We start from the raw sequence: 23713 nt of genomic DNA, 5'->3' as shown, positions 1-23713 counted from the left end.
GTGGTCCCCGCCTTCACGCATGAGGTCGTCCACAACGATCATGTTTACAAGGTGTTTAGGCAACAAGTCATCGTCGTTGAGATTACCGGGGATGCCCTCTATAAATCTGATGTGTGGGAACTTTAGGGATAGCTCCGTGTAAAGATCCTGCCAGCAGGAATAAAGCCATACGATGTTGTTAGGGGTCTGAGATAAAACACCGGGAGCGTTTTCTAGCAGTTTCTTTATAAAAAAACTTTTACCGCTATTTGAGGGCCCTGCTAAAACGCAGGAGAAGGGGTGTTGCAACCTGGTGTCCATAGCTGTTGGGGTTCAACCCTCTAATGTCTTTTAATAACCGTACGGTAGGGTTTTATAGTCCTCAGTGAAGACCCGTTTATCAAACACTACTCTTAAGGTTTTATACAGCGGCTGTGTTGTAATTTCCCAGGTTTTTTTGGGACCTGACAATGCTTGGGTGGTTTACGAATATTGATTTGGTGTTTTTGTGATCGCTCGATGTGTAGAACTCTTGCACCAGACCCTTCAGACTGTCAAAGTTTATTTTAACTGTATTGTTGACATTTAAAGTGATTCCTTTGACTTTCATGCAAACCCTGTTGTTAGAGGTCTTGTAACTATAGGTCTTGGGTCCAGAGGAGGTGTATTCTCATATGTACTCCCCCTTTTTGAGCTCGCTTGTCAAATCCCCTAGATAATGACCCAGCGGAGGATCTTCATCACCCTCTTTACTCACAAAAATAACAGAGTCAGTGTCATGGTACAAACAATGATCCTGAAGCTTATCCAACAAACTGTAAAGCTCTAGGCATGCATGAGCGGTTGTGAAGCACGCTATAAAGATGTTTATATTGTTACACATCGTGGGGTACTCTTTGGCGTATTTCCAACATAGAATGGCCGTCTCGTCGTCGATAAATTCACAACTGAAAATGTCATAAGCCGGTGTGAATATATACTTAAAAAGCTCGTCTGGCTCTGTGACGATGGATGTGTTTGACAAATTGGTACGCTGTGCGAATTTTTCCCACAAGGAATTGAGACAGAGCTTAGCTAGCTGACGGCGGGCGGGGTTAACCTTAATGAACGCCGGTCTCAGCTTAATACTCTTGCGAGCTTTGTAATCAGAGATATACTTTTTCTTTGAGGGCTCATCGACGCACCAGTCTGGATACCTCGAGGCCTCCTGTTTGTCTCTGAGAAACAAGTTGATGTACGCAGAAAAGAGCTGGGTTGTGGTGTTTGGAAAGTGCCAAATTTCCAGGGTTTTACCGAGACGGTACCTTTTCTTGAGGGCCGTCTGCACCTCGATGGTACACCATGTGCATCCAGCAGCCTCTGCTCATCACTATGCAGGCATTCGCGAGTCTGTTTACTTTCAGCGCATGTTCGACATAGGGGGAACATTATCTTACCGTCAACTCTATACGGCAGCACCGGAAAGTAAAGTTTCCGCGGCGGGTGAATCTGGAACTTAACGAGTCCAAAGTACTCTTTGAGAGGCTTAAAGTTCCTGTGATCGTAGGATGCCCCACAGGGTACAACTTCACCTTGTTCACAAACGGATACAGACTAGTGAAGTCGTAGTAGTGTATTTTCTCACCCTCCCCAGCTACGCGGTACAATTGTATGGCGTTTGTATGACCTCCGAATAAGGTGTCGCGGGGTTCCAACCGTGTAGATAACTGCTGGCTCTTAATAAAATTTGCTAGCTCCTCTACCCACTCATGTTCCCAGAGAGTTCTCAGAACAAAGCCACAGCTCTCAATATACTGCGCCTTCGCCAGAGTCCGACGGTGCAGATGTTCAAACGTGGTGCCCTGCAGTCTATTAAAACCGTGGGGTTTGTAACACCGTAGACACCCGTGGTAAAAGCAACCGTTGAACTCAAAGGCGGTTGATACCCCGTTAATTAATGCATAGCCGTCTAGGTAGTAGCTACCCAGACGGTATTCGCCGCCCTGCAAAGCGTGCTGAATGAAGATGTTCTCATTCGCAGAGACGTATATGAGCCACTGAATAGACGGGGTGGAGTAACGTTTCTGTTTACCGTTATAGAGGTCAGGCGGTACTAAAGCGATAGTTCCATGCAATAAAAACATGTGTTTATAAATAGACATACACATTGAAGCCAAAGTAATGTTTTGAAAAGGGTCCAGGTATTCAGTAATTTTTTTAATTTTTTTACTCTTGCGTGATTTGGTTTTAATAAACCTGACCCGTTTCGTCATCGTCACCACAACGTCTCTGAAAAGGTGGCATGCTTTTTGCAATATCATAACATCCGCCTGACAGTAAGCTTTGAATTCGGTTTGATAATGAAACCATTTTTCATGGTTTTCATCGTACCACTGTAGAAAACTCTCTTTTTCAGAGGACATCATGTACTCGTAACCATAACTGTCGGGTGGAGGCATAGGTCCGCTGTAATTCTGATTCGCCCATGTGTTAAAAAAGTGCGGGAAATAACCTTTACAACCTTCAAAACCAAAGGCTTTTGGCAGCTTGCTCAACTTCATGGGCAGAAAATTCAAGGTGTCTATGAACCTAATGTCAAAAGGCACAACCTTTAGCAACATTAGTTTGGAACCTTGGGTAATGAGACTAACGGCCAGCTTTTCACATATCAGGTCGCGGATAATGAAGAACGAATCGTATGCTTTAGAGTTGTGAGCCAGAAATGTATACTCCTGGTATCTTGGTTGCATGAACGTGTTGAGGAAATCATTCACGCATGACTGCCCTTCAAACTCCCAGCTTCCATCACCTGTTAGACGGTGGGCGTAAATGTAGTTTGGCTGGTGCCCACCCGTCTCTTGCGTACACTCTATATCAAATACGATATAGTCTTCTGTTTTTTTCTGGTGGTGGCTTCTGAGCATGTAACACGAGTGTGTTGTTCCGACTATAAAAGCCACTGTACACCTAGGACACTGCATACCTTTACAATTGTGTTTGGCAGGCTTGTAACGGCCGCAAACCCCAGTCTGCTTTACGGACACACTGCGCTAGGCTGATGGGCATTTTTAGGCAGTCTTGTGACCGACAAAACATCTTGCACGTTGCGCAGTTCACTTTCTGAGTGTCGTCGTTGACGCATCCGTCCTTTTGACACATTTTACAGTGTAATTCACACTGATGTTTGGTCCTGTTGTTGTATATGTGATCGCAATGCTCACACACATACTTGGCACCTAGAATACCCTTCAGGTTCAAGACACCGTAAAAGTGTTTTTCATGATGTAGCACATAAACGGTCTTGTTTTTCACTCCTTCATTGGTAGTGAAGTACTTCAAGAACCATTGTGGTATAGAACTTTTACCGTCACGGCAAAGTGGTTCTCAAAAAGTCCCAGGTCCCCAAAACCAACCATTCTGTCAGACGGTAGTTGAAGCGCCTCATGGGCTGCTGCCGCCATCGACATAATAACGGCGTCTGGGGTAGAGCGGTCCACCAACAACCCTGCAATGCTGGCTGCCAGACACATATTGGTAATTAAAGTCGAGCAACCAACAAGATTTCTTGCCGATGATTTTACTGTACATGACGCTCTTTAAGGTTCTGGAAGCACCACCCTCACGACCCCTAACAATGAGGGCGATGATTATAAAGGACCCGTACACCAGTAGTTCAGCCTTGCTCTGTAAAAGTTTAGATAGGTTTTCTAAAAACGTCACAGCGTCAAACACATCCAGAGACGACTGTCTAGTGAACAGGAGACTATTGAGACCCCGTCCCTGAAAACGCATCTGAAAGAAATCGTTAGGCCCCACATCGTGTAAAAATCATTCGATTAGCGTTTGCACTGCCTGATGTATAGCTATAACGCCATGATCTGAGGAGAGTAGGCGATCAAGGTTAACGAACCTAAACTCCTCATAGTGCTCTGTATCGTTAAACCATTCTACAGCGCGACTATACCGTCTCACACTCTCCATAAACACTGGTTCTGAAACCTCAGCATGAGAATTACCGGTTGTTGGAGAGCTCCCGGGGGTATCAACCACAGGTAGGTGGCTATGGATAGCTGTAGGTGTGTTTTTAGACCTTCGGGTAACGCAGAGTTTGGCTTTCTTTAACTTTTTTATTACAAGCTTGCGGTTGCTAGCGCTACCAACCCACTTTGGCTTCTTACAAGTCCATCTGGTTTTTGGTAACCGGCCCCTGCCTATCTGAACAATATTTGGGGTGTTTACAAGTGGTGCCACTGACGCTTCACCTACTGAGGGTGGGTGTCCTTCAGATTGTTTAGGGCTGAGACTGCTCTGACCATCACCCCCAGAGGACCTTTAAATACCATCAGCAACTCCTAACTGTATATTTTGAGGCCTTATGGGCTGTGGTTTTGGTGGCTCACATGGCTTCTGACTTTTGAGCGCTCGTAAAACTCTTAGAGCTCTACTGAGCAAGTACTGGGTCTTCTTTTTATATTTAGACCTAAGGCTCATTGTATCGGTAAATGTTGCTCTTACAGTCCCCTGGTCTGCATGCTGGCCTAGTCACGCTGGTATGTTACCCATGTCTGCAACTGCTGAAGCGCAAGCTTGGACCACCATGCTTCTACACTGAGCCAACAGCTGTTTTTAAAGCCTTTATGTTAGCTCTGGATGCCCCTGTATTACAGCCGTTCTTACCCAATTTTAAAGTTTATAGACGGAGTTGGAATTTTAACTGTCTAACCGACTGATGTATTTCTTTTATGTAGGTGTCCAGAACTCTAGTACGGTTAGAAGGGTTGGTTTCAAGGTCAGTACTTGAGACATTAGAGGTGTGATTGCCAGCTCCCAGAGCAGCCCCTGTTATAGGACAATGGTTGACATTATCACCTCCATTCAGTGCTGATGGACCGGAGCGGGGCGTAAAAACAGGGTTCCAGTGTGAACACCCCGGAGTTTGAGAGGCCTGATCATCGCTCGAGGGTGTTCCAAAACTCTGATTTTGCGACCCGCTACACCCTATACTGTTGGCGGGGTATATTGATGAGGATGGTGAAGACCACTGCGCACAGGCACTTGGTGCAGGACTGGTGGAGTCGTATGCCCCTGGTGGTCTATCGGGGGACATCACACATGGGAGGCTAAATGTTTATCGTTATATCTGATGGCTGTGGCTGTAGAGGCAGTGCTGTGGCAGGGTGATGCTGATTGAGACAGTTCTGATTGTAACCTTGAGGGGGTCGTCTTAGAAGTGTCACGGGGGATGCGGGGGCTTCAGAACTCTGGTCAGTACCAGCTAGAGCCGTAAGAAGTCCTATACAATAGGAATAAGGATCCTCTACGGGGTGATCATTTTCCAATTGCGAGTCATGTAGCTGGGATGGGCTAGTTGTACAGACTGGAGTGGTTAAGGCGTTGACAGACCCACCTGTATTAGAACATTGGGGCATAGGTGGAACCGGCTGCACCTTAACAACATTTTGAAAAGATAGGTCTAAAGGCACAGATTGTAGCTCAGGGGTCTGCAACTTCTTCCTTCGATTCTTTAATGACAGCCGATTTATTTTAGGATTGCTGCACTACTTTGGGGTCCCTCCAGAGGCCTCACATGGTACAAGCTGCTGGGCGTTTGGGGTTGTAAGCACGACAATGTCCGACTGTCCAAGCCACCTCCCCGGGGTAGTTGTTGCAGAAGTGTTTGTGGTACTGGTCATGCCCTTTATGACTGTTGGTGTGGTGTAGTTAAGAGCTGTACCTGGACCATGATCGGTGTCTGTAGAGTGGCTGCAGGGTTGGTCTTGGGGGTCTGTGCGGTTCACGAGTACCGATGGCGCTATGGGGTTTTGAACTGTCACGGTGTTGACCTTTAAAGATGACCTTGGCAATTTAGGCGGATGGCTGGCGCCTCTGGAGCTCTTGTGGGGTAACTCTAGGATGTAAAGATAGCAAAACACATATTAGGGTTTGTTATAGCTACTATACCTGGCGGTGGGGTGAAAGAGGTTTGAGACACACTAATGCATGTATACATCTAGTTCTACAGTTTCTAAAACTCACCTGGGGTTTTCCGACGTGATGGCCCCTTCTTAATAGGTGGGCCGTCCTTTGACGTTGGGGACTTCCTTTTGCGGACAGTGTTTTTAAAGCTCCCATCCAGATTCAGGGTCGCTTCTCCCTCAGGGGGACTTTGAGATAAAAAGAAAAAAAAATGTTACATTTACAATATAATACATAGACTATACCAACTCCCCAATATAGGGATGGTTGTTGGGTTTTTTAGGTTTTCAGGGGGTTTACACAAGAACCTCATTATTTACCTGCAAAAGCGCTATCTTGAGACATTGTGTATGGCCCGTCTTGAACCTGGAGGATTTGCTTTAGAGCGGCAACCGCAAGCTGTAGTTCTGCATCATAACCTGTACAAACCCACAGACACATGGGAAGTCGTTAACGGTAAAATAAAAAAAATAACAATCATGACAACTCTGTTTAGAACGCCATGTAACTCACCCTGTTGCACTGTCTCCACTTCCACAGGGGTCGTAGCAGGCTCTTGGTGGTCCTACGTACACAAGAGACAGAATTGCCTTTAAAACACAACTCGTTTCATGTTATATTCATGAGCCCTTCATAGAAGCATGGCAAGTGTTGAAAAAAAAAAAATTACAAAAGAAAGTAAAATAAAAAAAATAAAAGCTCTCAAGATTCCAACTGCTGAACCCCTATGTTCTGGAAGTATAATACACATCAACATTTGTAAAGCTTTTCTCAAAAACTATAAACATTAACAGAGTCCACATGGTGGCGCTATAGCACAATACAAACTCTAGGATTCACTCTATAAGCCATTATTTATATAATTCTAAGGGATCCACAAGCTTATTTTACACATATTACAAGGCAGTCAAAGGTCTTTATAATGCTGTGTAATTGCTGTGTAATTACACCATTTGTAAAAATATATAACACAACCTATTTAAAAAACATTACAGTTCCTAGAATTTATATATGTACAATAGACTGGAAACCGGATCCTAGGATCCATGCCGGGTTTTCACCTCAGCTCAACAAGGCTCTGAACCATGTATGGATGCGGAGCTCAGTCTAAACTCCAAGCTGAGCCAACCCCACCAACACATTTACAGTCTTTGTTTAAAAATGGCCATCTGTGGATGCAGCATGTGTGAGGCCCAGGGTTTTTCAGGACATCAACCTAGGACGCCAGACCCTCCTGATCTAAGGTGAGTGGATGGGGGCACTGGGGGTCTGACGCTCTTTACCAGGGATATTTTTTAAATTATTTTTTTTTAAATTTATTTCAATATTTTATTTTATTTATGTGATTTTAAAAACGAAAAAGACTTTGTAGACCCCCAGGGGCCCCTAAAACCCCAGGGTCACACTTGCCATATTTTTATTTATTTTAAAAAACAAAAGCTGCCCAATGAGACCCTGGGGGCCTCTGAGCATTGTGTTCCAGGCCCTCAGGGACCCATAGGCCCGATGTTTTAACAAAATCGGCCCTATGGGACCCTGGGGACCTGGAACACGAGTATCACAGGCCCCCAAAAACCACAGAGCACTAGAGCCTTTTTTTTTTTTTTTTTTATATATTTTATTTTATTATTATTATTTTTTTTAAATTTAAAACTGTAAGGGCCAAAGGGCCCAAGCGCGACTGGCCAGGGCTCCATAGGCCATGGCCTTGCGCCATTACTTCATTATCACAAGTGCCGCACTTTGGCGGCAATCGATCAGCTCACCGAAGCCTCATGGAACACCATGAGGCCTCGGTGGGCCGATCGGAAGAAGGTTTAATTACAGAGAATGCCGCTGAAACATGCGCTGCATTCTCTGTAATTAAACCTCCGGCGGCGGCTCTCAGAAGCTGCTGGGGTGCTCCCCAGCGGCTTCTGAGAGTCTGCTTGCTCATTCCCAGACACTGGGTCTCCGAGGCTGCGGATGCTCTGTGGAGCACTGTTATTAACATTACTCCGCGCTGCTCTCAGAGACTGCATGGTCTTTGAGAGCAGCGTGGAAAAAAGTTAATGACGGGACTCCCCAGAGCTTCGGGCCTGCTCTGGGAGCACTGTTATTACTTTTAGAGCTCTGTGCACCGCAACGCGGAGAGCGGAGCTCTAAAGTTAATAACAATGCAACCCCAATACAGGCCCGAAGCTTTGGGGAGTCCCGTTATTAAGGCCTCAGAGCTGTTCTCAGAGACCACTTTGTCTCTGAGAACAGCTCAGAAAAGTTAATAGCGTGGGGTCCCAGAGCTCTGGATATCTCTGGGGAGTACCAGAACCAGACAGTACAACTTAAACACTACAGTCACCCCACAAAATACAGCCCCACAAAAATACCTACCCATGCATAACCCCAGAACCAACGAGTACAAATTAAGCCCTACAGCCAACCCACAAAATAAGTGCAGACCACCACAAATACATACAGATGCATAACCCCAGAACCCACATGTACAAATTAAGCATGACCAGCACCCCACAAGATAAGTGCAGACCTTCAAAAATACATACCCATACATGACACCAGAAACAGCATGTTCAAATTAAGCATGGGCTACACCTTCAAAATAAAATACAGCCCCTCTAAATGCAGAGGCATACATAACCCCCTGAACATACAATTACAAATTAAGCAGTACCACACCACCCCACAAAATTAAGTGCAGACCCTCAAGATACATGCACATACATAACCCCAGAGCCATCCAGTACAAATTAAGCCCTACAACCACCCCACAAAATAAGTGCAGACCATACAAAATACCTTCACATACATATCACCAGAACCAGCAAGTACAAATTAAGCTCTACAGCCATCCCACATAATAAGTGCAGACCCTAAAAAATACCTTCACATACATAGCCCCAGAACCATCAAGTACAAATTAAGCCCTACAGCCAGCCCACAAAACAAGTGCCGACCCTAAAAAATACAGAAAACGGCATAACCCCAGAACCATCAAGTACAAATTAAGCATTACCATCCCAACCCCAAAATTAAGTTGAGACCCTCAAAAATACAGACAACTGCATAACACCATAATCCACATGTACAAATTAAACAATACCAACCCCAAAATTAAGTGTAGACCCTCAAAATACATTAACATACATAGCCCCTGAACCAACAAGTACAAATTAAGCAATACCAACCACAAAATAAATGCAGATCCTAAAAATATATTAACATACACATCCCCAGAACCAGCAAGTACAAATTAAGCAATACCACCCACAAAATAAATGCAGACCATCAAAAATACAGACAACTGCATAACCCCAGAATCCACATGTACAAATTGAGCAATACCATCCCAACCCCGAAATCAAGTGCAGACCCTCAAATACAGGCACATACATAACCCCTGAACCTAAAGGTACAAATTAAACATTTTAGCCAGCAGATTACAGCTGACCAGCTCCCAACATACATTAACATCATTTTAAAAACGTGCATTTTACACTGCTGGGTATAGTTAAAAAATAAATAAAAAGGTTGGGGCTTACATCCATGTTAAACTATAATAGAAAATATACAGACACCACATAGTTACAGACCTTAAGTAGAAGAGGTTTAGCATCAACAGTCTGTGCTGGGGTCTTCATATTTTTCTCCTTGAGGGTTTCTGGAAGCCTAAACTCTCTGTAAGCGCCCAGTGTGTAGTTGAGAAAAAGAACCCTGTGAATGTGGGGGTTGTTTTTATATGGGTTACCCTATTGATTATGCACAGGTTTTTTTTGTGATGGGTTGGGCTTAGAAGTAGGCATCTGTTTTAGGTTTACAATGTCTAAACTTTTTTTTTTTTTTTAACTGTATGGTCACTTTAGACTCTGACATCTGCTGAACACCTTTGGGCCATAGCCTAGGAACTCCTTATGCTACATCTGTTTTAGGTTAACAATGTCTGGCTTTTGTTTATCTCAAAACTATTTTAACTGTATGGGCAGTTTAGACTCTGACATCTGCTGAACACCTGTGGTCCCTGGCCTGGGAACTCATAGTGCTACATCTATTGTAGGCATGCATTTCTACCATGATTGGCTGGCTCTAACAAGCATATCATTTGACCAGCCCCTCTTTTTGGATTAGCCAGCACTGTGGAGTTTTGGTCAGACTGCCCCCTTCGCCACCCTGTGCAGAGACCCCCCAGCAGTCACTTGCCCCTGATTGTCTGACATGTCCAGACCTGTCCTCACAGGCTCTGAAAACACTTGCACAACACAAAGGCCCACATCTTACAAAAGCCCATAGACCAGCACCCAGGGGGCTAGGGCACAACCACATAGCTAACACGTGACACCATGAGGTCACAAACCACGTGACACACCCTACACACATGGCACTTCCGGGGAGGGCTCTCAGGGACACCGGAAGTCCCAGTCACGAAAGTGACGTCACTTCCGGGGAGGGATAACTGTCACTTTTAATATGGTGATGAAAGGTATCCCTTCCTACTACTCACAGCGGACCAGTTGCAAGAATCTGACATAACATAACAGCTGTATTGTGAAGTGTCAGAACTGAAAAGAAATGTGATTTCCTTGTTAACGAGGCTCCAATCATTTGGTGCTCTGAAGCAGCTAGGGGAATAGCCTTATGGGCCTCCAGGAGAAGCAATATCTTCCAGTCATTCTTCTGCCTCAAATGGAGTCTGAATGAAAGTGGCAGTCTGACCATCCCCCATTCCATAAATAGTGCCTTTGTGTGCCGGACTTGGACTCTCATGCAATATGCGGAACACAGGAGATAGAAGAAAACCAAGTCTGCTCTTTAGTCAAAGGTGGTAAAAACATACCTCTTGTTATAATTTTAAAGATGAGCTGAGAGGGTTGGGCAGTATCATAGTGCGCAGGGAGGAGGAGATGTGTGGAGGACATGTCACCTAAAGGAGGCAGCAAGAAAACACATTCACTCCTGAGAAGTGCTCAAAGAAAAACATAGGCCCTCATTATGACATTGGCAGTAAATTCCAAATACCGTCGCGGTGACTGCTGCCAACATACCGCCGCAGAGGCGAACATCCGTCCGTCAGATTATGACACATACATACAAAACTGATAGAAAACAGCCACAACCACAAATCCGCCAGATCCAATGAACGTGATGAACTGTCGGAACTACCACCCATACCGTTATGCCACCAATACTACGCCCTCCAAATAAAGACCCACCAATCACCACAGCGGACATTCAACGGCGGTAAACCATTGGCGGTGAACACCTCTGCACAGATATGGTCACCCAAATCCAAAACAAGACAACATTGGCCAGAAAAAAAAACACACCTGACACAAATACAAACACCCCACACACCCACCAACAGCACTATAAAAGACACCAACATCACCCACAATCCTTTGCTAACACGACAAGATGGCTACACTTTGTGACGCTACTCCAAAAGAGAACTGCATACACATATCACAACTACCAATTCATCCAACACGCACCACATACCACATCACACATCACACATCACCCTCTGCACAATGTACACACACCACACAATACCCATGTCCCCACAAAGGCACCCCCATTTTACCGATGAGGATTTGTGGGTCATGGTTGAGAAAATAGTCAGGGCAAGCCACAGCGGTTTGGAGCACATGTCCAGCAGATATCTATTGCCAGGAAGATGGAGCTATGGCAGAGGATCGTGGACAGGGTGAACGCCGTGGGACTACATCCATCCACAAGGGATGACATAAGGAAGAGGTGGAACAACCTACGGGGGAAGGTGTGTTCCATTGCAGCAAGGCACCAGCTCACCATTCAGAGGACTGGCCATGGACCCCCACATCCTCCCCCACAGCTGACAGCATGGGAGGAGCAATTCTTGGCAATACTGCATCCTGAGGGACTCACTGGAGTAGCTGGAGGACTGGATATTGGTGAGTCAACATTTACTACCTATCATCCCCCATGCCTGCATGCCATCTCGACCCCTCACTCTGACTCCCATCACCCCACTCCATCCCACACCTTGCACCACCCCAATTAACAAACCTAAATACCAAGCCCTGCATGCCATACCAACTGTACGCACATCCCTCCCAGCCCTTCATGTACACCCACCACCAATGCATGCACATCATGGAGAACTAACAATCCCATAGTCCATCACCATACACAAACAAAGGTGGCAGGGCAACAGCAATAATATAAGGGAAGCTAGTGATGCAGAATATGTAACAGGCATGTAGCATAATACACCACTTACATCCCTACAGGTGTCCCAGCCAATCTCAGCGGTGAGGAGGTGCCATGGCTAACCAGTCCCACACCAGAAGGTGCCCCCAGTGATGGGAGCAACTCTGGAGCTCTGGGTCTGGATGAACTCCCTGGCCCATCAGGGACCCCGGGTCAGTTGGCTACCCCAGCCCACACCCAGTCGACTGCAGAGCCTACCCCCTCAGAATCCAACACCACAGCAGCCACCCAACATCCCCAGACCTCTGTCCCCAGGACATGTCAATCAGTAGTGTGCCCACCTGTACAGGGACCAAAGTCCACACCTCACAGGCAAGACAATGAGGGTCCTGGGGTCAGTGGGAGTGGGCACACCATTCAGGGGACACAGGCACAGGGGGCCAGGGGCAGTCAGAGGACAGCTGTGCACCAGTGGGAGGACAGGCTCAGGGAACCAACTCCCCAGGAGGTACTCACTAATGTCCTTGGGGCTTACCAACAATCCCAGGACAAGATGAGTCAGGTGATAAACATCATGCAGGAGAACCAGCGGCTGCAGGGGGAACACTAACAGGAGATCAAGCAAGAATTGCAGGCCCTAAACACCACCATGGTCTCCATTGCAGGGGTGCTGAGTGATATGGTCAACATCATGAGGGACTACACAGCTCACCAGGGGGCCCCTTCCACTAGCCAGTGTACTGACCAGGACCTCCACATCTGCTGCAGATAGTGGACAGGAGGCCCTGCCACAGGACCCACAGGGCACCAGCACATCTCCCCTTGCAGAAGGTGAACCATTCCGCAAATGGTCCCTGCGACCCAGACAGACACCAGAGACAGTTGCCAAGACCAAGACCACCACCAGGAAATGAGCCCCTCCTGAATGTCCCCCTTGTGTTCCACTGTGTCACCTTGTCCACTCTAACCTACCATTGCTCCCCTTCCTATGGCCCCTTGGACACTGGGCCTGTGCTACAAACAGACTGGCCCACTATACTGGACTATTCCCAACCATCACCCCACTCTGTTCCACTCTGCATTGTATACACATTTTTCATAAACACCCTTGGACACAACTTGAGTAACAGTGCTTTATCTGAAGGTAAAGTCCAAACATTTAGAGTGATAATGAGTCAAACAGAAGAGACAGTGATGGAACTCAACCTCACAACTTACCTGCATCTAGGGATGTCAGAGTTAAGGTCTCTCTGTAAGTTAAAAAAGATAAAGACTGGGTACAACCCTACCAAGGCAAAGCCCCAGGAGCTCTTGGCAGAGTTCACAAGGGACCAACCCTCTGATGTGGAGGATGCTCCTTCAGATGGGGAAATTAGTAAACAGGAGGAAGAACTCCCCCCTCCTGTCCTAATTAGGGAGAACAGGGTTCACAGAACCCTGACTCCACAAATCATAGTCAGAAAACCTGGTTCTTCCACAGGGGAGACCAGTGCCTCTGCAAGCATTGAGGACAGCCTCAATGAAGAGGACATCCTGTTAGCCAGGATGGCCACAATATTGGCTTTGTAGAAGCAGCTCCTAGCCATAGAAAGGGAAAGAAAAGAGATGGGTTTAAGTCCCATCAATGGTGGCAGCAACTTAAATAGGGTCAGAGAGAATACTGACATCCTAAAAATCCCCAAAGGGATTGTAACTAAATATGAAGATTGTGATGACATCACCATGTGGTTCACAACTTTTAAGAGGGTTTGTGCAACCAGACAAGTAAGCAGATCTCACTGGGGAGCTCTCCTTTGGGAAATGTTCACTGAAAAGTGTAGGGATAGACTCCTCACACTCTTTGGTAAAGATGCAGAATCTTATGACCTCGTGAAGGCTACACTGATTGAGGGCTTTGTATTCTCAACTGAGGAGTACAGGATTATGTTCAGGGGGTCTCACAAATCATCAAGCCAGACCTGGGTTGATTTTGTTGACTTCTCTGTCAAAACACTAGATGGTTGGATAACTGGCAGTGGTGTAAGTGATTATGATGGGCTGTATAAATTATTTATGAAAGAACAACTGTTAAGTAATTGCTTCAATGATAAACTGCATCAACATCTGGTAGACCTAGGTCCAATTTCTTCCCAAGAACTGGGGAAGAAGGCAGGCCACTGGGTCAAGACTAGGGTGACCAAGACTTCCACAGGGAGTGACCAAAAGAAACGGGTCACAAAGCCCCCGAGGGGAAGGGTGGTGAGACATCCAAGGACAAAAGTAAAGAGTCTTCTACAGGGCCCCAATAACCTGCTCAGGATTGTGGGCCCAAGCCTCTTCACAGTCCACAAACGGGTCTAATGGTAAAAACTTTGATCCCAAGAAGGCTTAGTGTCAAAACTGTAGACAGCATGGACACCAAACTGGAGGCAAGGCTTGTCCAAAGAAAAGTCCCACAACAACTACTCCTGTTAGTACTGGAATAGCCAGTTTCCAGGTAGGATCAGCAGTGTGCCTAGAGCAAATCAGGGTTCACACTGAAGCTACATTGGTCTCAGAGGGTGGGGTGGATTTATCCACACTTGCTGCCTGGCCACCGAACATGCAATGCAAATACAGGCAGCAGCTCTTGATAAATGGGACTAGAGTAGAAACCCAGAGGGATACAGGTGCCAGTGTCACTATGGTGACAGACAACCTGGTTTCCCCAGGACAGTACCTGGCTGGACAGACATATCCAGTCACAAATGCTGACAATCAAACTAAAGTCCATCCCATGTCAATGGTAACTTTAGAATGGGGAGGGGTCACTGGCCTGAAACAGGTGATAGTCTCCTCTGCAATTCCAGTAGAATGTCTGCTGGGGAATGATCTGGAGTCCTCAGCATGGGCTGAGGTAGAGCTCAAGACCCATGCAGCCATGCTGGGTATCCCTGAACCGGTGTGTGTCAAGACAAGGGAACAGAGCAGGGCTCAGGGTGAAAAAGAAGTGTTGGAGTCTGGAATAATGGCCCAACCTTCCAAGCGAAAAGGAAAGAAGACTGGGAACCCCACAGGATCTATTGGGAAGATGAACTCATTTACACTGAGGCAAGAGATCCAAAACCTGGTGCCACTAGGAGAGTGGTAGTGCCTCAGGAGTTTAGGGAGTTAATTCTGACCTTAGCCCATGACATTCCCCTTGCTGGGCATTTGGGACAAACCAAGACTTGGGAGAGATTATTAAACCATTTCTACTGGCCCAATATGTCCCAGAAGGTTAAGGAGTTTTGCACCTCCTGTGTCACCTTCAAGCCAGTGGTCAGACAGGTGGCCATCCAAAGGCCCCCCTTGTTCCACTTCCAGTGGTGGGGGTCCCTTTGAGAGAGTGGGAGTTGACATAGTGGGTCCACTTGAACCTCCCACAGCATCAGGGAATCAATATATCTTGGTAGTAGTGGATCATGCTACCAGGTACCCTGAGGAAATTCCCCTTAGGTCCACTACTGCTCCTGCAGTAGTAGCTAAAGCACTCCTAGGCATTTTTACCAGAGTGGGATTTCCTAAGGAGGTGGTTTCTGACAGAGGCACCAACATGTCAGCTTACCTAAAATACATGTAGAATGAGTGTGGGGTGACTTACAAGTTCACCACACCATACCATCCACAAACCAATGGTCTTGTAGAAAGGTTTTTTAACAAGACAATGAAGGGCATGATCATTGAAAAACTCAAAGGGAGATGGGATGTCCACTTGCCATGCCCGCTTTTCGCCTACAGAGAGGTGCCACAGAAGGGAGTAGGGTTTTCCCCCTTTGAGCTTCTGTTTGGCCATCCTGTGAGTGGACCACTGGCACTTGTAAAAGAAGGCTGGGAGAGACCTTTCCATGAGCCTAAACAGGTTGTAGTGGACTATGCTCTAGGCTGGCAGAGTACATGGAAAAGGCAAGCAAAAACCTTGAGGCCAGCCAACAATTCCAGAAATTGTGGTATGACCAAAAGGCTGCTTTGGTTGAGTTTCAGCCAGGGCAGAAAGTCTGGGTTCTGGAGCCTGTGGCTCCCAGGGCACTCCTGGACAGATGGAGAGGCCCTTACCCAGTGCTAGAAAAGAAGAGTCAGGTCACCTACCTGGTGGACCTGGGCACTAGCAGGATCCCCAAGAGGGTTGTCCATGTTAACCGCCTTAAACTCTATCATGACAGGGCAGATGTAAGCATGTTAAAGGTTACAGATTAGGACCAGAAAGCAGAGAGTGAACCTCTCCCTGATCTCCTCTCCATTGACCCTAAAGATGGCTCAGTAGATGGAGTTGTCTACTCAGACACCCTATCTGGCCAACAGCAAGCGGACTGCAGGAAGGTCCTCCAGCAGTTTGCTGAGCTCTTTTCCTTGACCCCTAGTCAGACACACCTGTGTACCCATGATGTGGACACAGGAGACAGTATGTCTGTCAAGAATAAAATATTCAGACAGTCTGACCAAGTTAAAGAAAGCATCAAAGTGGAAGTCCACAAGATGCTGGAGTCGGGAGTGATAGAGCACTCTGACAGTCCCTGGGATAGCCCAGTGGTCTTGGTCCCCAAACCTCACACCAAGGATGGAAAGAGAAAGATGAGGTTTTGTGTGGACTACAGAGGGCTCAGCTCTGTCACCAAGACAGATGCTCTCCCCATTCCAAGGGCAGATGAGCTCATTGACAAATTAGGTGCAGCCAAATTCTTTAGTACCTTTGACTTGACAGCAGGGTACTGGCAAATCAAAATGGCACCTGGAGGAAAAGAAAAGACAGCATTCTGTACATCTGCTGGGCATTATCAGTTTACTGTTATGCCCTTTGGTTTAAAGAATGCCCCTGCCACCTTCCAAAGGTTGGTGAATCAATTCCTTGCTGGCTTGAAGTCCTTTAGTGCAGCATATCTAGATGATATTGCTGTCTTTAGCTCCAACTGGCAGGATCACCTGGTCCACCTGAAGAAGGTTTGCAGGCCCTGCAAGCAGCAGGCCTGTCTATCAAGGCATCTAAATGTCAGATAGGGCAGGGTACTGTGGTTTACTTGAGACACCTTGTAGGTGGAGGCCACGTTCTGCCACTTCAACCCAAGATCCGGACTAGTCTGGACTGGGAAGCTCCAAAATCCCAGACTCAAGTCAGGGCTTTCCTTGGCTTGACTGGGTTCTATAGGAGGTTTGTGAAGGGTTATGGATCCATAGTGACACCCCTCACAGAACTTACATCCAAGAAAATCTCCAGAAACGTTAACTGGACCTTGGACTCTCAAAAGGCCTTTGACACCCTGAAAGAAGCTATGTGTTCAGCACCAGTTTTACAAGCTCCAGATTATACAAAGCATTTCATTGTGCAGACTGATGCCTCTGAGCATGGGATAGGAGCAGACCTGTCCCAAACCAATGATGATGGGCTTCACCAGCCTGTTGCTTTTATTAGCAGGAGGTTACTCCTCAGGAAGCTGCGTTGGAGTGCCATTGAGAGGGAGGCCTTTGCTGTGGTTTGGTCCCTAAAGAAGTTGAGACCCTACCTTTTTGGTACTCACCTCACAGTTCAAACTGACCACAGACCTCTCAGATGGCTGATGCAAAATGAAAGGAGAAAGCCCTAAACTGTTGAGGTTGTCCATATTCCTACAGGGAATGGACTTTGTAGTGGAACACAGACTTGGGACTGCCCATGTCAATGCTGATGGGCTTTCCAGGTTCTTCCACTTAGAAAATGAAGACTCTCTTGGGAAACGTTAGTCTCATCCTCTTTTGTTTGGGGGGGAGGGGTGTGTAGGGAAATGCCTCCCTCGGCATGGTTACCCCCTAACCTTTTGCCTTTTGTTGATGCTAGTTATGATTGAAAGTGTGCTGGGATCCTGCTAACCAGGCTCCACCATCAGTGTTCTTTCCCTAAACTGTACTTTTGTTCCCATAATTGGCATAGCCCTGGCACACAGATAAGTCCCTTGTAACTGGTACTCCTGGTGCCAAGGGCCCTGTGGCCAGGGAAGGTTTCTAAGGGCTGCAGCATGTCTTATGCCACCCTGGGGACCCCTCACTCAGCACATGCACACTGCCTCACAGCTTGTGTGTGCTGGTGGGGAGAAAATGACTAAGTCGACATGGCACTCCTCTCAGGGTGCCATGCCCATATCCCACTGCCTGTGGCATTGGTAAGTCACTCCTCTAGCAGGCCTTACAGTCCTAAGGCAGGGTGCACTATACCACAGGTGAGGGCATATTTGCAGGAGCACTATGCCCCTACAGTGTCTAAGTCAAACCTTGGACATTGTAAGTGCAGGGTACCCATAAAGAGTATGTGGTCTGGGAATTTGTCAAACACAAACTCCACAGTTCCATAATGGCTACACTAAAATCTGGGAAGTTTGGTATCAAACTTCTCAGCACAATAAATCCACACTGATGCCAGTGTGGGACCTATTGAAACATGCACACAGAGGGCATCTTAGAGATGCCCCTAAATACCAGTCCAACTCCTAGTGTTAGTGTTGGACCTGGCCCTTTTACAGGGTCATTCCCCTGACTTTTTGCTTTTTGCCTCCTTATTTTTCTGACCTTTGTTGGCTGACGTTTTGACTCTGAGCACTTTTTCACTGCTAACCAGTGCTAAAGTGCATGTGCTCTCTCTTACAAATTTGGTATGACTGAAATATACCTGAATGGCATATTTAATTTACCTATACGTCCCTTGTAAAATGGTATCTCTATACCCAGGGCCTGTAAATTAAATGCTACTAGTGGGCCTGCAGCGCTGCTTGCGCCACCCACTGAAGTAGCCTGTCAAACCTATCTAAGGCCTGCTAGCGCAGAGCCTGTGTGCGCAGTTTTCTGCCACAGGGACCTGGCATCTAAATTTACTTGCAAGGCCCAGAACTCCCCTTTTACTACATGTAAGTCACCCCTAAGGTACGCCCTAGCTAGCCCTCTGGGCAGGGTGCCATGTATGTAGAAGGAAGGACATGTGCCATTTTGCGTGGCCTGTCCTGGTAGTAACAAACAGCCTAACTTGGTGTCTCACTGCTGTGAGTGCTGCCTCCTAATAGGATTGCATTGGAAATGCCCTGCCTTATGTGTAAGAGGTATTGTCTGATTTATGAGGGGTAGCGTAGGCATGTTTGGTATGGTTGTGAAAGTGGTAAGAAACGCTGCTTACTGGTGTAGGTGTATTTTTTATTACTATCACAGAAATGCCACTTCTAGCAAGTGCGCATTTATCTGTGCTTATAACTTTGGTGTTTTGCAGCTTGTCTCCAATCAACGTCTGGGCAGACTGACAGTTGGGGCTTTGTGTATTCTTCTCAGACAGCCTGAACACAGGGAGGGTGGTGGTGACACAGAGGTGCATCTACATATTGTAAAGCCTTCCTGGGCTGAGAGAAGGGAGAGGCGAGGCACACCTGCATTTGTAAAGACTGTGCCCTGGCCTCACTGGAACCTCTTCTCTCTACCATTGTAAAACACTGTAAGAACTGGCTATAAGTACAGTGGAATTTTCCCCACAATTTGAACATTCTTGGAACTTGAAACTGGACACAGAACGCTGATGAATGGACTCACTAGGAAACCACCTTGGACTGCTGCTGTTGTGCTTACCTGTGACCTACCTGGTCACTAGGAGGAACTGCCACCATCTGCACCCCTTGTGCTGGCCTGTAGCTGGGCCCACCAGCCCTGTGCTCCTTCTTGTTTTCGTTGCTCCCAGGGGCAGGGTGCTGTGGCCCCTCACCCCTGCCAACCCTTCTACAGACTTTGTCCACAGCGCTTTCCAAAGGGCGCTCTTTTTGTTGTTAAAGACAAATCACCGCCGCAGCCCAGGCTGCAGATTTAACCTAGCGATGTGTAAATCGCTTTATTTGGAGCCCCTGCGCTTTGATAAGCGCTCCTCTGCTGTAGAGAGATCACCGCCGCAGCCGGGTTCATCAAATTACTCAGAAGCGTGGGTACCGCCTGGGCACCTGCTGCCTACGGCTTCTCACGGAGCCTCCCGGCGGCCCAGGAGCAGCTCCGTGTACTCGCGCACCACATCGGGAGCGGGCGAGTATTTAATCGGACCCCCGGAGGGGTCCGAGTGCCTTTCACTGTTGAAGTAGGACTCGGGGAAGGCGCGGGGAGCGCCCCCCCTTCCCCGGTCGCTGCGTAAGGAGCGGGACGCTCCTGTTTTAGGCATCTTTCTTTGATTTCCTAACTGAAATCGGGAAGGGAGACTGAGGTCCCATCCCGCCTTTGCCCGGAATTGTTGTTGGGCCACTCTCGGCCCTCACCCCACAGACCGGGTGTGAGGAGGCCGAGGTCGGCCCCCCTCCACGACGTAGGCCCCCGTTTTGCGCACAGGAGCGCCGGGGGCCCCAGTTCTCATCTTTAGGCACTGGAAGTGCCTCTTCTACCAGAAAACAGGTACTTTTCAGGGAATTTAGGCTCTAGAAGCCTAGTACAGATTTATAGATGTTTTAGTTTTCCTACCTGTTTACTGTTTATACATATATGTGCTAATGTTCCTTTTATGGGCATGTCTAGCTGATATGTATTTATATGACTTGTGGTATATTCTCTAATGTTCCTTTTATGGGTATTTAGGATTTGTTCATGACAAGTGCATATATCTTTTACTATAATTCCTGACTACTGCTTATGTTGCAGAATCCTGAGTACTTATGTGTTCTAAATGTGACAACTGCATATTCCTGCAGAGTATTAGTAACTTGTGTAACATTCTGACAACTGCTAAGGTAGCAGGGTATTATTCACGTGTAATGTTGGTCTAATTATGTTTTGTGCAATACAGATTATTTTTACATAGCTACGTGTTGTGTTTACTTTGTGGTGTACATTTTGCGTCACGTGTGTTGTATGTGTTGTGCAAATGCTTTACACATTGCCTCCAGGTTAAGCCTGACTGCTCGTGCCAAGCTACCAAGGGGGTGAGCAGGGGTTATCTTGGACGTGTAACTCCCTAGCCCTGACTAGAGTGGGTAGGTTCTGCCTGGCTGAGGTGCATACCCTAGCCAACCAGAAACCCCATTTCTAACAGTTAGACTGACAAGTTTCTGCCAGCCTGCCACAACCAGATGAGTTTCTGGCCACATGGGGTGAGTGCTTTTGTCACTCTGTGGCCAGGAACAAAGCCTGCACTGGGTGGAGGTGTTTCTCACCTCCCCCTGCAGTAACAGAAACACCTGGCAGTGAGCCTCAAAGGCTCATGTCTGTTGTTACAGCACCCCACGGCATCACAGCTAGTGGAGATGCCCGCCCCTCCGGACATAGCTCCCATTTTGGCCGGAGGAGATAATGAGAAAAACAAGGAGGAGTCACCTAACAGTCAGGACAGCCCCTAAGGTGCCCTGAGCTGAGGTGACCCCCTGCCTTTAGAAATCCTCCATCTTGGTTTTGGGGGATTCCCCCAATAGGAATAGGGATGTGCCCCCCTACCCTCAGGGAGGAGGCACAAGGAGTGTGTAGCCACCCTCAAGGACAGTAGCCATTTGCTACTGCCCCCCCAGACCTAAACACACCCCTAAATTTAGTATTCCTGGGAGTTCCTGAACCCAGGAAATCAGATTTCTGCAACCTACAACAAGCAGAAGGACTGCTGACCTGAAAGCCCCGCAGAGATGACAACTGACTTGGCCCCAGCCCTACCGGCCTGTCTCCAGACTCAAAGAACCTGCACAGTGACGCATCCAGCAAGGCCAGGAACCTCTAAGGACTCAGAGGACTGACCTGTACCTGAAGGACCAAAAACCTCTCGAGGACATCGACTCTGTCCAGAAACAGCAACAAAATTGCAACAAAGAAGCAACTTTAAAGAGACTCTTACTTTCCGCCAGAAGCGTAAGTCTTCACACTCTGCACCCGACGCCCCCAGCTTGAGTTCAAGTCAACCAACACCGCAGAGAGGACTCCCAGGTGACTCTAATGACGTGGACACCCTGAGTCGACCTCCCTGCACCCCCACAGCGATGCCTGCATAGAGGATCTAGAGGCTCCCCCTGACTGCGACTGCCTGGTAACAAAGGAACCGGAAGCCTGGACCAAGCACTGCACCGGCAGCCCCCAGGACCGAGAGGAACCACCTACCAGTGCAGGAGTGACCAACAGGTGGCCCTCATCCTAGCCCAGTCGGTGGCTGGCCCGAGAAGCCCCCCTGTGCCCTGCCTGCATCGCCAGAGTGACCCCGGGTCCCTCCACTGCTTTCAATTGCAAACCCGACACCTACTTTGCACACTGCACCCGGCCGCCCCTTTGCCGCTGAGGGTGTGTTTTGTGTGCTTGTATGTGTCCCCCCCAGTGCTCTACAAAAACCCCCTGGTCCGCTCCCCGAGGACGCAGGTACTTACCTGCTAGCAGGCTGGAACCAGAGCACCACTGTTCTCCATAGGCACCTATGTGTTTTGGGCCCTCCTTTGACCTACGCACTTGACCGGCCCTGTGTTGCTGGTGCTGTGACTTTGGTGTTGCCTTGAATCCCCAACTGTGGGCTGCCTATGCCCAGGAGACTGATTGTGTAAGTGCTGTACTTACCTGAAAAACTAACCAATACTTACCTCCCCCAGGAACTGTTGATTTTTTTGCAGAGTCCACTTTTAAAATAGCTTATTGCCATTTTAACCAAAACTGTGTGTACTACTGTTTTAAATCAGAGTTCTATACTTACCTGTGTGAAGTACCTTGCATTTGATGCACTTACCTGAAATCTTAAATCTTGTGGTTCTAAAATAAATTTAGAAAATATATTTTTCTATATAAAAACCTATTGGCCTGGAGTCAAGTCTTTGAGTGTGTGTTCTAATTTATTGCCTGTGTGTGTACAACAAATGCTTAACACTACCCTCTGATAAGCCTACTGCTCAACCACACTACCACAAAATAGAGCATTAGTATTATATAATTTTGCCACTATCAACCTCCAAGGGGAACCCTTGGACTCTGTGCACACTATCTCTCACTTCAAGATAGTATATACAGAGCCAACTTCCTACAGTAATGTACAATGTATTGAACTGTAAGGAACTGAATGATCTTGTGTAAATGTCCAGTAATACTTAGATCCATCCTACAAATGTGTCTCAGCAGTCTGTACACATCACAGCATTACACTGTTGTAACCTCACCAACATCTGCAATAAGGGAAGGCATAGGTGACAGTCAGGTGGGATGCAAAGGTAATGACTGGTATTATGCTACAGCCACACAGCACAACACTGAAATGGAGAAATGTTTAGTTCAACAGTCCTACCTGAGTGTCATTGGAAATACTGCTGGATCATATGTGTCCTGTTGTCCTCATCCTTCTCCTCCTCACTGTCCTCGGTGCCCACTGCTGCCACAGCTGCATTGTCACTCCCCTCCTCCTACAGATAGGGCATATGCCATCTGAGGGCCAAATTGTGCAACCTACAGTACACAACAACAATCCTGCAGACCTTCTCAGGGGAGTAGCATAGGGATCTACCTGTCAGATAGAGGCACCTGAAACTAGCCTTCAGGAGCCCGAAGGTCCTTTCAACAATCCTCCTGGCACGCCCATGAGCATCATTGTACCTATTCTCAGCCCCTGTTCTCGGATTCCTAACAGGGGTCAGGAGCCATAACAGGTTTGGGTAGCCGGAATCACCTGCTAGAAGTG

The sequence above is a fragment of the Pleurodeles waltl genome, chromosome 7 (genome assembly GCF_031143425.1).
Source record: "Pleurodeles waltl isolate 20211129_DDA chromosome 7, aPleWal1.hap1.20221129, whole genome shotgun sequence".
Classification (NCBI taxonomy): domain Eukaryota; kingdom Metazoa; phylum Chordata; class Amphibia; order Caudata; family Salamandridae; genus Pleurodeles; species Pleurodeles waltl.
This window is presented reverse-complemented; position numbering follows the sequence as displayed.